At 42.6% G+C, this 16,587-nt stretch overlaps 1 protein-coding gene and 1 long non-coding RNA gene across 3 annotated transcripts in view; one reads left to right on the forward strand and one right to left on the reverse strand.

The window, feature by feature from the left end:
• The window catches only part of NEDD9 (neural precursor cell expressed, developmentally down-regulated 9), a 201,339-nt gene that overhangs the window by 43,102 nt on the left and 141,650 nt on the right, over nucleotides 1-16,587 (forward strand). The window lies entirely within an intron of this gene.
• LOC114677708 (uncharacterized) overlaps nucleotides 2,169-16,587 on the reverse strand; it is a 126,869-nt gene continuing 112,450 nt past the window's right edge. Inside the window, exon 4 of the long non-coding RNA XR_003729139.2 lies at nucleotides 2,169-5,799. This is a non-coding gene — a long non-coding RNA (uncharacterized LOC114677708). The remainder of the gene's footprint in view (nucleotides 5,800-16,587) is intronic.

Below are 16,587 nucleotides of genomic sequence, written 5' to 3' on the forward strand. Positions count from 1 at the left end.
AGACAGGTACCTTAGTGTGGAAGATCACATCATCTAAAGCCTGATTAGCTGTGTGACTTTAGGCAAGTGACTTTAACTGTCTTTCTTTATTTCTATACAATGGAAATAATAAGAATACCTATTATGTAAAAGATATTATGACAATTAAATGAGATAATTCCTGTAAAATTCTCTAAATGATACCCAGTGCGTATGAAGTAAGCGTTCTACAAATGTTAACTATTACTATCTGAGAGGCTGAATGTCTGATGATTATTACTTTACCCTGTGGACATTGACCTTGGTCTGCTCTGTGAATAAAGGGTACCACACTCAATTCTGATTCTCAAGAGATATGTGCAGCTGGCATAGAAAAACTATCTCAAAGACAAGACTGAAGGAAATAAGAGCCAAGTAGAGGTCCATACTGTCAGCTCTTGCATAAGGAGGGAAGGCTGAGGCATTATTCATTCAGGCTGAGGAGATCTTTGAAGACTATTGAGAGACAATGAGTTAGGGTTTGAAGAATGGATTAGATACAGAGACTGTGGAAAGGGAAGGGAATTCTGAAGGTCACCTGAACTTGCGGCCATCACTAATGTTTAAAGAGCTTCTTAAATTCAAAGTGAAAAATTACGAGTTCAACATGGTTATTATCCCCTTAAGCTCACATTTGGAATCAACCATATGAAGTAGGAGGATATCATTACCGTACAGCTGAATGGCTTTATTAACTTATTTGTGGAAATTAGATGATAAATGCAAGCACAGTCTTGTTTAACAACAAGCATTTCCCAGTTGCTTCTATGAGAATTTAGGAAAGGTTCTAGAAAAGCCAATAGAAAGAACCCAGGCAAGTCCTGAAATCTCAGTGCAGCAGAATTGAGAAAGTGAATAATGGCCCACAGGTCACAGGAAGGCAATCAATACACTAATCAAAGGTTGTGATGAATCTATGTTGTCTCACATTGCATCTGGCATAACATGTATCCAATTGATCATTTTTAGCATAGTTCATCAGAGGAGAAAATCTTGGTGAAATATGATCTAGTGGGGCAGGGTGTACCAGTTGTACAACAGACATAAGCTGCTCTGCTTTGCCACACCTGTATAAAACATGAGAAAATAGGTTTTCATAGAGTTTGAGGCATATCCAACAACCTCAGGTAGAAAGACTATCTATTTATTTAATGGGGGAGAGAGCAGTGGAAAGGCTCAGCCTCATCCAGACTGAGAAGTGATTACCTTGGAAATGTTGTTTGTTTTGATTGAGAAAGTCAGCTGAGAATGTATTTTAAATGGGCAGAAAATACATCCATCAAAGAAATAGTATGCAGTCATCAAAAAGAATGAGACATGTTTGATATTTTAATAGCGAGTTATCTCCAATGTCTATAATAAAGTGATAAATGCAATATATAGATAATTGTATAGTGTGTGACAATTATGAGAAAAATGAAATATACATTTGCACATACATAAGGTTGTACACACAAAGGATGCCTGTGGGGGAGGGAAATTGGATAGCTGAGACTGAAGATAAAGATAAACAGAAGACTTATGTTTTAGTCTATATCTTTTGAATTTATTTCTATATGCACCTAGATTCAGATAGTTTTATTTATCACTTGAAAAAATTTAAAAAGAATAGGAAAAAAGAAAATAACAACCATAATTTAATTTTTTTTTTTTTTTTTGAGAGAGAGAGTCTCTCTCTGTCACCAGGCTGGAGTGCAGTGGCACGATCTCTGCTCACTGCAACCTCTGCCTCCGAGGTTTAAGCAATTCTCCTGCCTCAGCCTCCCGAATAGCTGGGATTACAGGCACACACCACCACGCCCAGCTAATTTTTGTATTTTTAGTAGAGCCGGGGTTTTACCATGTTGGCCAGGGCTGGTCTCGATCTTTTGACCTCGTGATCCGCCCGCCTTGGCCTCCCAAAGGGCTGGGATTGTCGGCGTGAGCCACCGTGCCCGGCCTACTTTAATTTTTAAAAGAGCTGGAATACGTCCATTCCTTTCCCATTTGCAAAGGGCTCCAGAATCATCCCAGATGATGGCTTTCAAAATGATAGCTCAATAAGGGAGATTTAGGAGAAAGTGGCTTCTTTCTCATGCTTCACTTAAGGATCCCTGAGAGTATTAGTTTGCTAGGGCTGTTGTTTTAAAAAAAAACACACACACACAAACTGAGTGACTTAAACAGCAAACATTTATTGTCTCCCAGTTTTGGAGATTAAAAGTCTGAGATCAAGGATGTCAGGAGGATTGGCTCCTTTCGAGGGCTGCAAGGGAGAACCCATGGCTCTCTCCTAACTTCTGGTGTTTGCTGGCCGTCTTTGGCATTCTTTGGCTTGTAGAGGCATCACCCTAATCTCTGCTTTCATTCTCATATGTCACTGTCCTTGTGCGCATGCATGTTTATGTCCAAATTTTCCACTTTTATAAGGACACCAGTCATATTGGATTGGGGTGTGCTCTAGTGACTTCTTGTTAACTAATTACATTTGCAACAACCCTATTTCCAGATAAGATCACATTCTGAGGCACTGGGGCTTAGGACTTCAGCATAAGAATCTGGAGGGGACAGCACTCAACTCATGACACTGAGGGACACTTACCCAGAGTTACATTGCTTACTGAGAGTGGGTATTTTGCTATGTGTCTATGAGGTACCGGTAGTAACATGCATCTCTTCATGCCCCAGATGTATAAAGTGAGTACACACTGGTATGATTGAATACCTTAATATTTTTTAATGCATTACTGTCCTCTGAGGAAAGAAGAGAGCTTAAACCTGATTAGCTAAGAACAACAGCTTGTTAGAGCAATAAATCCATGAAACAAAACTCAGATCCCCTGCTCTTCCCTCCCCATCCATGCCAGCTAAAGGCATATGCACGCAACAATGTTTATTAAACACCTACTGATGCCCGATGCTGCACTGAGAGCCAGGGAAGGAGCTGGACAGAACATCCTCCTGCCCTTCAGTTGGAGAAAAGACACTTAAATTAATGCACATATGCACCAAGTGACTATGCTTCAGTCAACGACAGACTGTATATAGGACCGAGGTCCCGCAAGACTATGATGAAGCTGAAAATTTCCTATCACCTAGTGGCATTGTAGCCATCCTAACATCACAGAACAACGCATTACTCACATGTTTGTGGTGATGCTGGTGTCAACAAACCTACTGCATTGCTACCACATACAATCGTGTACAGTCTATAATATTTGATAATGATAGTGAATTACTATGTTACTAGTTTGTTTTTACTATAGTATACTTTTAGTCATTACTTTAGAGTGTATACTTTCTCCTTACTTTCAAAAATTAACTTTAAAATAGTCTCAGGCAGGTTCTTCGGGAAGTATTCCAGAAGAAGGCATTGTTTTGGTTTTGTTGTTGTTTTTGAGACAGAATCTCACTCTGTCACCCAGGCTGGAATGCAGTGGCATGATCTCGGCTCACTGCAACCTCCGCCTCCTGGGTTCAAGCGATTCTTCTGCCTCAGCCTCCCGAGTAGCTGGGACTACAGGCACGCTCCACCACGCCAGGCTAATTTTTGTATTTTTAGTAGAGACAAGGTTTCAACTATTGACCAGGCTGGTCTCGAACTCCTGACCTAGTGATCTGCCTGCCTCAGCCTCCCAAAGTGCTGGGATTACAGGCGTGAGCCATCGTGCCCAGCCAAGAAGGCATCCTAGGATATGGCAGGTCCCTTTGTGTCATCACTCCTGAAGACCCTCCAGCACGGCAAGATGTAGAGGTGGAAGACAGCAATACTGCTGATCCTGACGCCATGTAGGGCTAGGCTAATGTATGTTCTTGTGTCTTTCTTTTTCATTACAAAAGAGTAAAGAAGTTTTAATTTTTCTTAAGTTTATAAAGTAAAAAAAAGTTATAGTAACCTAAGGGTAATTTATTATTGGAATAAGAAAAATTGTTTGATAAATGTAGTGTAGCCTAAGTGTACAGTATTTATAAAGTCTACGGTAGTGTATGGTAATATCCTAGGCCTTCACATTCACTCTCTGACTCACCCCGAGCAACTTCCAGTCCTGCAAGCCCAGTCATGGTAACTGCTCTATACAGATGTGCCACTTTTTACCTTTTATATCCATATTCTTACTGAACATTTTCTATGTTTAGATAGGAAGTATTTACATACACAAATACTTACCATGGTGTTGCCATTGACTACAATATTCAGCACAGTGACATGCTGTCCACTTTTGTAACTTAGGAGCAATAGACTAGACCAAATAGCCTGGATGAGTAGTAGGCTCTACCATCTGGGTTTGTGTGAGTACACTCTATGCGCTTTGTACAATGACAAAATCACCTAACAATACATTTCTCAGAACATTTCCCCATGGTCAAGTGGCACATGGCTGTAATTATATCAATATATTATAGTAAATGTAGAGCCGTGACCAAGGCAGAGAGAAAACCCTTAACTCCACCTGGCGATGCCGAGAAAGGTGTCCTATGAGAAGTATCATAAAAGCTGACTGTGGAAGGCTGACTCCGAGGGAGGTGAGGGCAGGGGGAGGTGAGGAGGGAAAAGGGAGTCCTGGGGCATGTCATGTCTTAAGCGAGGGAGCCCAGACAGACTCCTGGTTACCAGGAATGGAGACAGGAGTTGGAAGTAAATCTCAGGTGCAGACGAGCTTCTGAAGGATCTTATTTTCAGCCTGAGGATTTGGGACTTCTTTATCCTCCAGGAAACCCTGGAAGATTTAGAGGAGTCACTTGGTCAGATATCCTTTTTTGAAAGATATTAGATTGGTGCAAAAGGAATTGTGGTTTGGGACTCTGAATTTTATATCCTCATAACTAGGCTCAGACACATCTTTATTAATTAAAGTAGGAACAATTACATTCAACACATTTTTGCCAATGAGAAATAAGTTTGTTTATTCCTGCAGCATAAAGATCTATGCTTGGGATTCAGCGAACTCTTGAAAGCATTTTCTGCACACTGCTGGTTGTGGAAGCAAAAAGTTGTTGAGATGCTTGAAGAAATGATAGTCGGTTGGCGAGAGGTCAGGTGAATATGGTGGGTGAGGCAAAACTTTGTAGCCCAATTGGTTCAACTTTTGAAGCATTGGTTGTATGATGTGCAGTCGGGCATTGTTGTGGAGAAGAATTGGTCCCTGTCTGTTGACCGATGACAGCTGCACGCATTGCAGTTTTCCGTGCGTCTCATTGATTTGCTGAGCAGACTTCTCAGATGTAGTGATTTCACCAGTATTCAGAAAGCTGTAGTGGATCAGACTGGCAGCAGATCACCACACAGTGACCATGACCATTGTATACAATGGACCATCACTGGTTGTTGTATAAAATCTACTTTTCATCGCATGTCACAATCTGATCAAGAAACGGTTCATTGTTGTTGTATGGAATAAGAAAAGACAACATCACCAAACGGTGATATTTTTTACTTTCAGTCAACTCATGAGGCACCCACTTATCGAGCTTTTTCACCCTTTGAATTTGCTTCAAATGCCAAAGGGACGGTAAAATAGTGGATGTTGAGTTCTTCTGGCAACTTCTCATGTAGTTGTAAGAAGATCAGCTTTAATGATCGCTCTCAGTTGGTCGTTGTCAACTTCCAATAGCTGGCCGCTACACTCTCATCCTCAAGGCTCTCGTCTTCTTTGCAATACTTCTTGTACCCCCCTGCACCGTACATCCTGGGCCAAATGTGTTGTTGATGCTGCGAGTTGTCTCTGCTGCTTTACGTCTCATTTTGAACTCGAATTAAAAATTTGCTTCAGTTTGCTTTTTGTTTGACATCATTTCCATAGTCTAAAATAAACATAAAATAAACAGCAAGTAATGAATCATTAGCAAAAAAACATAAAGCGAGAAATGCTCATTAAAATGATGTATAACATAACCACATTTATTTAAGAATGTATTCCAATATCAAACAGCAAATTCCAACAATGCAAAAATGCAATTACGTTTGCTCCAACCTAGTATTTTCAGAGAGAATGAATAATGGGGAAAGAAATTGAAGAGAAAATAACAGGCAAGGAGATTTTTGCAGGTGAGAAAAAAATTATGACCAGTAGTCTAAACTGTGATAGTGGTGGCATGAATAGAGAAAACAGGGGCACCCTTATCTTCTCTTATTTGTACAAATTCAGTTAATTCTGTTTTAACTTCTTTATTTTTTCAGATGACAGAACATAAGACATACTCACTGTAAAAAATTTTGGATTAAAAAAGTTAAAATGTGTAAGGAATAAAACAAAATCACCCCTTAATTATCCAGAAATAAGCATTCTTATTAATGTTTGTGTATCCTATGAAGTTCTTTTCAAAATCATATCTATGTGCATATATAGACATTTAGTCAAACTGTTTTATAAACAGTTTTTTCCACTTTATATATTTCCCTATTAGTAACTTTATAGAAGTTGGTTTTTGGTTGATGTGCTATATATATTTATTTAGCTAATCTAGAAGACAGATTTGAAAACTGTGAAGGAATTATAAATAGCAGTAGGAGGTGATTAATTAGCTGATGGGGTATGAGGGAAAGGAAAAAAACTGAGCGACCCCAACTTTTGGGCTAAAGCCCTTCTTTTTACAGCTTTCTTCTTGTTTTGGCCAGAATTGGAGGGTCCATTCTGCGAAAAGGAGGTGGCAGAAGGATCCGTGAATATATATTACATTCAACCTCAACAACGGTGAACATAATCACCGTTCAGGACATGCAGACACAGCCCCACGTTCACAAGCTGCCAGAGCATTCATTAAAGTGGATAAAAATGGCCTGCAATGAAATCCTCAAAGGATGTGGTAGATAAAGCAAATGCCCTCCTAAACACAGCTGCAGGCTGCCAAAACCCCCAGCCACGCCTGATGAGCATTCTCGGAGAGGTGCAAGTAGAGACAGCCTTCCCCGCCAGGAGGGAGGCCCTCTCCAGGCTGTGTGGCCCTGGCTGTGGTCTCTGCACCTGCCACTCACCTGATGGCTTTCTTACATTCTGGGAGCGCATGCCTGTCCGAGCACTTCCTCTGCTCAGTCTTTCCACAGCGAGAGGAGGAAGAGCAAAAGGAGTCAATATCTGTGAGGTACAATCAATCCAACTGAGGTGAATAGTAAAGCATATTCATTTCCAAAAACTTAAAAGGCAATGTTAGGGGAGATATTAGGAAAGAAACTGACTAATTAACCCAGGCTTTCATGTCAGGCTCAGTTTGGTTTCCATTGCCTAACGCAAATCTCCTACGCTCCTGTGCCTCTTCAGAAATGGCTTCTGGTTGAAACACAACCTGTGTCTTTTGATTGATTGGGAACTGAAAGATGTTCCTCTTTTAATCTCATGGATGGAATCCAATATATTTCACTTTCTTCTTTGTGCTCATGGACAAAGCCTCAGAAAAAAGTACTATTTAAATAATATCTTTCACTGACAGTAGACTCATGGGAAAACTGTCCTTCCTTCCTTCCTTCCTTCCTTCCTTCCTTCCTTCCTTCCTTCCTTCCTTCCTTCCTCCCTCCCTCCCTCCCTTCCTTCTTCCTTCCTTCCTTCCTTCTTCCTTCCTTCCTTCCTTCTTCCTTCCTTCCTTCTTCCTTCCTTCTTTCTTCCTTCCTTCCTTCCTTCTTCCTTCCTTCCTTCATTTTTCTGAAGTGTATGGAGCATTACTGCTTTTACTTTGTCTTATTTGGCTTATGGGAAACTGTGGGACTTCTCATATATCTACGTGCTGAGCTGACGTAAGGGGGACTATTAACTGCTTCTATGCAGCATTTATTCTGCTGAAGAGAAAACATGGGGTGTGGCTTTGTTGAAAAGCTCCCCATCATTCACTGTTCACTGAAACTCATCCATTCAGTCGTCAAGCACAGATCTACCTCTGCCCCACTTGTGCCTGGGATGGTGCTAGATGCTGAGAACGTGCCATTGCCTGCATGTTCTCAGCAGCTAGCAGAAAGCTCAGTTCCAGAGCACCTTCCCCCAGCTTCTGGAATCTCACAGGTTAGTTGGGAGGTCACTTAAATAGAACATGATGTGTGCTGTAAACAAGTTAAGCACAGAGTGCAAAGGAGCATCTAATTTGAGAGCTGCTTAGTAAGATGGTTTCACAGAGAAAGCATGTATGATTCTAAAATGAGGGCATGGCATGTGTAAGGCTGTGGTGTTACAAGAGAACATGGAGCATTTGGAGAAGTGGACGTAGCTCAGTGTGAGGCAAGAGAAGAGAGTGGTACATCCTAGCAAGGAGATTTCCAGTCCTGGAGGTAATGGAGAACGATTGATGAATTGTAAGTGTTTTAAGAATAGGCATAATGTAGTCAAATTCACACTCTGTGAAGTAGTCCTTGAACCATTGTTCACTGCACCACATGGTCACAGTCTTATTAAGCTGAGAGTTGAAAGGCTCATTGGAAAACCAACCTGGCAGCTCTTGTAATGGAAACATGAAGGTAATGCAGGGCCTACAACTCTAGGTTTCAAAAAGATCAAGGACATTTCATAGATCTTGCTTACTTTTCCTCTCAGGGCAAAACACACATTACAAAGACCCTCAAATGATGCTCACTGTTACCAACATTTTTTTCTAATCTTACATCTTTCATCCTAAATGCTCATGAAAGACATGCTGCTTCTGGTTCAAACTTGGGCCAATGACAATGCTTTTCATGTTTGTTGACCCAATAATCAGCCATTGCACTCAAAGACTTAGAGCGGATCAGTTTAAAAACAGCTATTACTGCATTTGAACTACAGCTCCCCTCCAGTCCCCCGTATGTCTGGGCTTGCTGCTGCCACAGGAAAGCTCCCAGTTCTACCCAGGGAGGGATTGTGTTTCTCAGCTTGTTTCAGCACCAACCCGTAAAAGCTGCTTATGTCAAATGTCAGTAAATTGCAAACTTACCCGTGAGGTTTCATTGACCTTATTTCGCAACAAGAGTGACCATATGAAATAAATCCAAAGACTCATGATCAGGCAGGACTAAGTGTTGCGTTTTGGAGAATGGCAAGGGGTCGTTTCAGGAAGGAGATGGAGCACCTTCCTATGCTAATCTCATGAGATTAGCTTTAAACATCTTTAGTTTCTCCAGTCAATAATTTGTTATGGAACTGTCATTTTACACTTAAACATTTTTTTGAACTCTTAGTTTTGCACCCTTTAGCACTGGGATAAAAGATTCTTAAGTCATATCTCCTCCCCACTCCCACCACCACCACACTGTTTTATATAATACTTCCTTTTACTAGTTTACTGTTTTAAATTTATCTACCTTCCTCTCCACACCCCTCACCCCCTCCTCACCCTGTTGCTTCAGAAAAACTCCTGATTTGTGGAGGAGTAAATGCTCACAACTATCTATTCTCTCAGCCCTACATCTCTCTCAACTTGCGCCTCTCTGGACAGAACAATTTTTATCTTTTTAGCCATTCTTATACCGCAGTTCCCCTTCACTGCCATAATTCTGGTGAACTCACTGTTTGAGATCAGTCTCCATTGTTCCCCATGGAGATCACCAAAACTGATACTAGCAGGAGCTTACATTTGAGCCCCGCAGAGCATTTAGGAAGGAGCGTTTTGGGTTTGGTTTGAGTTGTTTCAGCTATTTTTTTCTGTCTCTAGAAGCATGGGTAGATGGAGCTTGCCAGGTGAGGTTAGTGGCTTTCTTCTCTGGAATCTTTCACAATATTCCATCTGTGAAAATTTGCACAATAGACTAGATAAACAATGGATTGCGGAGAAAAGAGTCCTAACACTCAGACCCTAAAGCAGTGCTAGGTTAACAACAAGGTGCTTACTTGCTTGGGGTGCCAGCCGAAATCAGAACAATGAGGCTTTCATGGACTTATCCAGAATTTTATAATTGATAAAAAGAAAAATCATTTTATGTTTTGTGGTTTAGTATCACTTTAATTTGTGTTTATACATGGGAGGAGGCACCAAAATATTTCAGTGCTTGGGGACTTAGCCTAAGAACCACAAGGAGGTGGAGAGAGAGCAGGAAACAGGCTGCCCTTTGTCACAGACCTTGTCTTTTCTGGCACTCTTTGGCTCTGGTTTTCACGGACGTGAGTCTGATGAGAATGCTGAGTAATTGGCTTCTAGTCTCAGTGAGTTGCCTTTGCTATCTCTAGCCTATGTCTCCCCCTCCGGCACCCCCCTCCCCCCATCCTAGTTAGCCCCTCCCCAGGCTTACCCCCTGGTCATTCTCACGGGGTCCTGTTTTTTACCCTAGGCCCCTTAGTGCTCTCTGTTCCCGCCAAAATATCTTTCAGATCCATTAGTCATATTAAATTAGCAACAGCTCTTTACAAGTTAAAACTCATCTCCCTCCTACAGATAATGTCATACAAATACGGGTTAAAGTCTTAGCTAAAGAAGGAGTGTCTAACTGTGGACTTTCAGTCATAAACCAGTGGAAAGGACATCTGACTAGGGGCAGGTGATCTCAGTGCTTCTAAGCTCTCATTGTATGGACTTGTGCTGTCTGACAGAGTAGCTACCAGTTGCAAGGGACCATTACAATTTAATTAATTAAAATTACATAAAATAAAAAACTCACTTCCTCAGTCACACTGGCCACATTTGACACACTCAATAACCACATGTGGCTGGTAGCTCCCACATCGGACAGCACAGATACTGATCATTTCTTGTCTGACAGGAAGCTCCACTGGATGGTGCAAATCTAAATAATTTCCTTCTTGGCTTCCTCGGAGGCAAGGCCTTCCCCAGTGCAGGGTTGCTCAGGCTTAGCACTATTGCCATCTTGGACTGGATTCTTCTTTGTTGGGGGGTGGGGGCATCCTGTGCATTATTGGATGTTTAGAAGCATTCCTGGCCTCTATCCCCTACATGCCAGTAACAGCCACCCCCACCACCCAGTTGTGGCAATCAAAAAATGTCTCGAGACATTGTCAAATGTCCCCTAGGGGACGTCTATGCTGAAGCTGGCTGGAGCTCTGGGGATCAGGGAGGACGTCTGTAAGCGTGTTTATGAGTTGTAAGCTCTAAGACGGTAGGGACATTGCATAGGGCAGGTTAGGCACATTGTAAGTGATCTTAAAACATTACAATTGAGAAGAATTTCAGAGTGACGTTTATAGCCAAGAAAGATATTCTTCCCCCTACTGGGGCATTCCCTTGATGTTAACTTGTCATGTGTGACAAAACCCTAAAGAACTGCAGGGAAGCCTATAACTCCAAAGGAAGGCAGAGGAAGGTCCCAGGGGACAGGTTGTGGGGTGAGTTCACTTATTCCAGTCAAGGTGAAGGAGTTGCCTCTGGGCTTCACTCTGAGACTTGCAGCCTAGTGTGCTAAGCTCCCGGTTCCCAAAGTGGCCATTCCCACGCTGAACGGCATTACTGCCTCATCAGCAGCTTGTCAGCTGTAAATTCTAATCCCAGGCCGGGTCTCTCTTCCCAGGACCAAAGTCATAAAGATGTTTGCCCTTGCACGGGTGTTTGACATGTGCTAGGCCACATTTGTGTATTTGTCTTAGGGCCCTCTTGAGAGCTTAGCACTTCTCTCTGACCCAGGCTAGGCTTTATGTGCTGCGCATTCCTCCTGAACATGATGTCATGTGCCTCACCATGGAATTCTGCAGCCAGGCACAGGGGCTCAAGTCCAAAGATGGGAGGACTTAAAAGGCTTAAACAAGCAAATGTTTTCCATTATTTAAGGTTTTAAGAAAACTGAATTCTGAAATATTTATGGTCCTGGACTCCTTTGTGGGTCATCAATGACCTCTTTCTTTTTAGGAGGTATCTCATGGAGAGGGCGTCTTGGCCTGCTCCCCTCTGGGGCCACTAACTCACACCAGAGCTGACTCAACCATTCCAGGGGAAGACTGGTAAAAAGTTTACTCACCACACACGTCTAGCTGAAATGAATGAAATCAAACTCAGCAGAAGTCAACACTTAGCATGGAAGGCAAAGTAAGGATGAAGGGTCGCCCAGCTGCTGCACACCAACCTTTAGCTTTAGCTCAAGTTGTTCTGCTTTGAAGGACAATGCCAATCATCTTGTAAGTAAATGAAGACAATGGTTCAACAATGCTGTCAAGTCTGAGAGAAAAGAGAAGCCATCCCTATGCCCCAAATTTAGTATATGTTAGGATTGGGGTGGGTTGCCCAGTGCCTTCTGAGATGACCTGTGCTCTTTTCTTTTATCCAGGAGCAAATAGAATCAATGTGCTCCATCTGGAAGTTCTGCCTAAGGGTCTGGCAGCATAGGAAGTGGTTCAGGATGATTTTAACCCTGTTACAGGATCCAAATAATTCCTGATATGTATGAATGTAAAGCCCATTCTTGTATCCAGCATTTCTCAGTGGAGATGGTTTTGACATTCTGGGTGGGATGAATCTTCCTTCTGGGAGTGTCTCCAGCACACAACAGGGCACAAAATGCAAGTGGTGTCCTCCTCTGGTCATTGTCACAACCATCCACCCACCAATGCATGCATTCCCGGGCACCACGTGATGGGTGGCCCTGCCCCCACTCAGCACATTGCAAGCTTATTGCCGTAGAAACTAGAATGCTAGTACTACCCATGGGAGCAGGCAGCAGGCCTGTTCTTTATTTATTTTACTCTTTGATTCTGTAGACCTCAGATTTACCCACTGTTATTGATCTGTGGAGGGCTTTTGACTGCCCATTTTCCCCCTAGAGTGAGCTCATATGAGTGGAAAAGAAGCAAAGAGGTAGCTGTTACACAGCTGTTCCATTCCTGCTCTCTGTTCATCTCCTAATGTTGTGAATACATCCTAAGAATTCTCCCAGGTGTGGATTAAGATGACTTAAGCCAGGAAGAAATTTGCCCCAAGGTAAATTTCCCCATCTAACATCCTCATACAGGCCCTCTTGCTAGACCCACATTAATGAACTACAGCTTCTGACTCCCAGCAGGCCCTCTTTCATTTTCCATCATCTTTCTCTGTCTGTATTTTATAGCACAAGCTACTGAAATTATCAGGTGATCAGAGAAGTCTAGAACTGGATATAAACCAATAGATCATCCAGGAACGTGGCTTTCAACCTCCAGACTTTGATGTCTATTGACTGTGAAGATACTGGAGGGGACTCAAAAGCTATTATCATTTTCAAAAATGGTGTCAGAACTGTTCAATGTACTTTAAATAGGACTCACAGGTGTATTAAAATGTCAAGCTTTCTTTTGCCTAAAACTGTATGAACATGGTGCAGTAACTGGTTGTTTCAATGCTGACAACAGTTCTGACTGACAGAACTTGCACTCATTATATATCACTCAGTACCTAACGGATATGATAATTTCAAAATCAGGAAGATTGTGGAGAGAGATTAGTAAGAGGTCCTTAGTGGTAAAAGGACTAAGGAAATTGTAGCCTGATTGTCTCTTTCTTCAAAAGTTGAGGCCCAGAGATGTGAAGTGACTTGCTGACAGTTGGATGATTAGTGCTCTAGAACTGTGGTGGCCATGCCACACCAGGACAGTTCCTATGTGCTCCTGTTGTCCCAGTACCATCACCAATAGGAATCCCTGTCGCTCTCAAAAGAAATCCAGTTTGATTAATAAATTACATGGTCACTCTACCTAAAACCCAAGTCTCCCACTGCCAATTCATCCCTTTGCTCGCCACAAAACTCTACCTCTTTCTCTCTCTTTCATGGTTCTCAATATTGTTCCTCCTCTCTGATTCCATCTCCTATGTTTTCACAAGTAGGTCATCCTCCACATTTGGGTGACTATAAATGACAGCTCCAACTCCAGATGGCCTGAACCATGGGACCTTTTGTTCCTGAGTGGAGGAGGAAGGAAGATGGTACAGGGGCAGGAGCAGCTGGGCCCCAGGCAAGCCAGGGCCTTGCCCGAGCCTCAGATAGCCACCCACGTGCTCCTATGTTCTCAGTGACAAAGGCTGGGAGGGGCAGAGGGAAGCTGGTGAATTTTTATGATTTAAAATATGTGAATCCACACTGGATAGAAAACACTACAATGTAAAACACCACCCATGCAGCTCTGAAAGTCCAGAATGTCCAGGTGACTCCAGTATGGTATTCATAGACTTTGGCAATACTTTGAAAACCTCTGTGAACAATAAAAGTTAAGCATGAGAAAGAAAAGATTTCCCATAAGAAAATATAAACCAAACCCTTTTCCTTGTCTGCCACATGGGGCCAAACATACCAGTGTGTTTAATTGGTAGATCAATACCACTCTCAAGAATTTCTTAGATGCCATAAACACACAATGCAATTTTGGTGGAGTCCCACAGCAAGCTATAATCATGAGAGGGGAGGACCTGGGTTCAGCAGCTGTGCTTTATTCCTGTGTTGCTTTGAACTCACAGCAGAGCTAAATACCCGGCTCACAAGACCTTCTGATAACAAAGTCCAGCAGACTTGGGAGTAACTTGGTTGTTTTTGGTTGTTGTTGTTGTTTTTTGAGATGGAGTTTTTGCTCTGTTGCCCAGGCTAGAGTACAGTGGTGCAATCTCGGTGCACTGCAACCTCAGCCTCCAGGGTTCAAGAGATTCTCCTGCCTCAACCTCCCAAGTAGCTGGCATTACAGGCATGTGCCACGACACCTGGCTAATTTCTATATTTTTAGTAGAGACAGGATTTTGCCATGTTGACCAGACTGATCTCGAACTCCTGGCCTCAGGTGATCCGCCCGCCTCGGCCTCCCAAAGTGCTGGGATTACAGGACTGAGCCTCTGCACCCAGCCGAGAAACTTGTTAAAATGAAAATTGGGTCTATGTAGACTGGGAGATTAAAAATGACTCCTTTTTAATATAAGGAACCTTGCTTTACTGTTTCATTAAAAGGTTTGCCAGTGCAAACTGAAAATGTAGGAGCCCTTTTTAAAAAGCAGGAACAAAAACAACAACCTCTGCTGTGAAAGGTACTAAAATAAAAGCTGCTTTTTTTTTCTGCAGTCTCTCTTTTGACTTGTCACAAGGCTTTTAAAATCATTCTTATTTGCTATTTAATGCCAGTCTAAGTAAAGGAAAATTAAAATTTTAAATTGTTAGCATGAATCTTACCTTTCATCTTTATATTGTGCAAAGCCAGCTTTAAATGAAAATATAAGAGCATTTAATTTGTATGCTAAATTGTTCAAAATGATGTAATTTGCATATTTCATTCTTATCAGAACAGTGGAAAACGCTGCACTAAACTAATTCAATGCTTTCATTTCACTTCTCAATAATGCACATTTTTTTTTTTTTTGAGACACAGTCTCGCTCTATCCCCCAGGCTGGAGTGTAGTGGCATGATCTCAGTTCACTGCAACTTTTGTGTCCTGGGTTCAAGCGATTCTCATGCTTCAGCCTCCTGAATAACTGGGATTACAGGCACCCAGCACCACGCCCTGCTAATTTTTGTATTTTTAGTAGAGACAGGGTTTTACCATGTTGGTCAGGCTAGTCTCAAACTCCTGACCTCAGGTGATCCACCACCTCGGCCTCCCAAAGTGCTGGGATTACAGGCGTGAGCCACCGTGCCCGTCCTGATACACGCACATTCTATCAACACTCTCTATCTTTGGCTTACTGAGAAGTAAGGAAGAATTGAAAAAAAAAAAGGCCTATGGGTTGCTTTATCTTTCCCTTTCTCTCTGTGTCTTCATTTTCAGTGTAAGTTGTTTGCAAATGCAAAGAAGTAACATGAGTAAGAAAGGACAAACCAAGTTTCCTCAGTCATATGTGTTTCTTAGAATACCATTGCTGCCTTTGTGTTTGAAGCAAGTTTTGGTTCTCAAATGGAAAGTGTGGCCTCTCAGGGCTGTCAGCGTCCCTCCCCCTCCCCAGCTAACTCAGTCATAGACAAAACACACTTTGTAGTCACTTAGAAGCTCCATGAACTCCCACATATCATGAATACACCAGAATTCTGAGCTCATGGACAACGCTCCATGTGAACGGGGTGACAAGAGAGGACGGGCACACGTATCTCCTGTTTCTGCTCCTTCCTTGTTGTCTTATCAGAATTCACTTACAAAATACAAGTTTAAAGAGGAAATTATTACAATTTTAATATGGTGGCCGCAGAGCATGAAACTCATCAAGAAGTCCTTCTGAGCACCAAGTCCTATGGAGGCACACAGGCGATGTGCCATGAAGCTGGCCCTGCACATGGTGTGACAGCATGCATGAAAATGGTGAAGAGATCACACGGGATCGGGTGGTACACTGAGAAGGAACTGCGGGCATCTGGAACTGCACACCGGGCAGTGTGCACAGCAGGAGTCCAGGGCAGCCAGAGATTCACTACCAGAGGTACAGCCCGAGAGCACAGGCATGCCAGGAAAGAGGAGACAGGCAGAGACAGGAAGATCAAAGTGGAAGGAGAAAAGCCATAGCGCTGGTTAACTAAGACACTCAGCCGGCAGTATCGGGAGAGATCCACAAAATGAAGGCAAGGGAATCACGGCAGCGAGATACTAGCAAAGGGGCATTGGAAACCAGTGGCCACGTGGCTCTGATCCCAAGCACTGAGTGCCCTCCCCGGCATCTCTGTGGGGCTGTGAGGTACGTTTCATGTGTCTGGACGCGGCTCCTCAGCGTGTCCTTCCAGCTCCTCTCATCCCTCTGCCCTCTTGGTAAAAACAAGACATTTT

This window comes from Macaca mulatta, chromosome 4 (assembly GCF_049350105.2).
Source record: "Macaca mulatta isolate MMU2019108-1 chromosome 4, T2T-MMU8v2.0, whole genome shotgun sequence".
In the NCBI taxonomy this organism is placed as follows: domain Eukaryota; kingdom Metazoa; phylum Chordata; class Mammalia; order Primates; family Cercopithecidae; genus Macaca; species Macaca mulatta.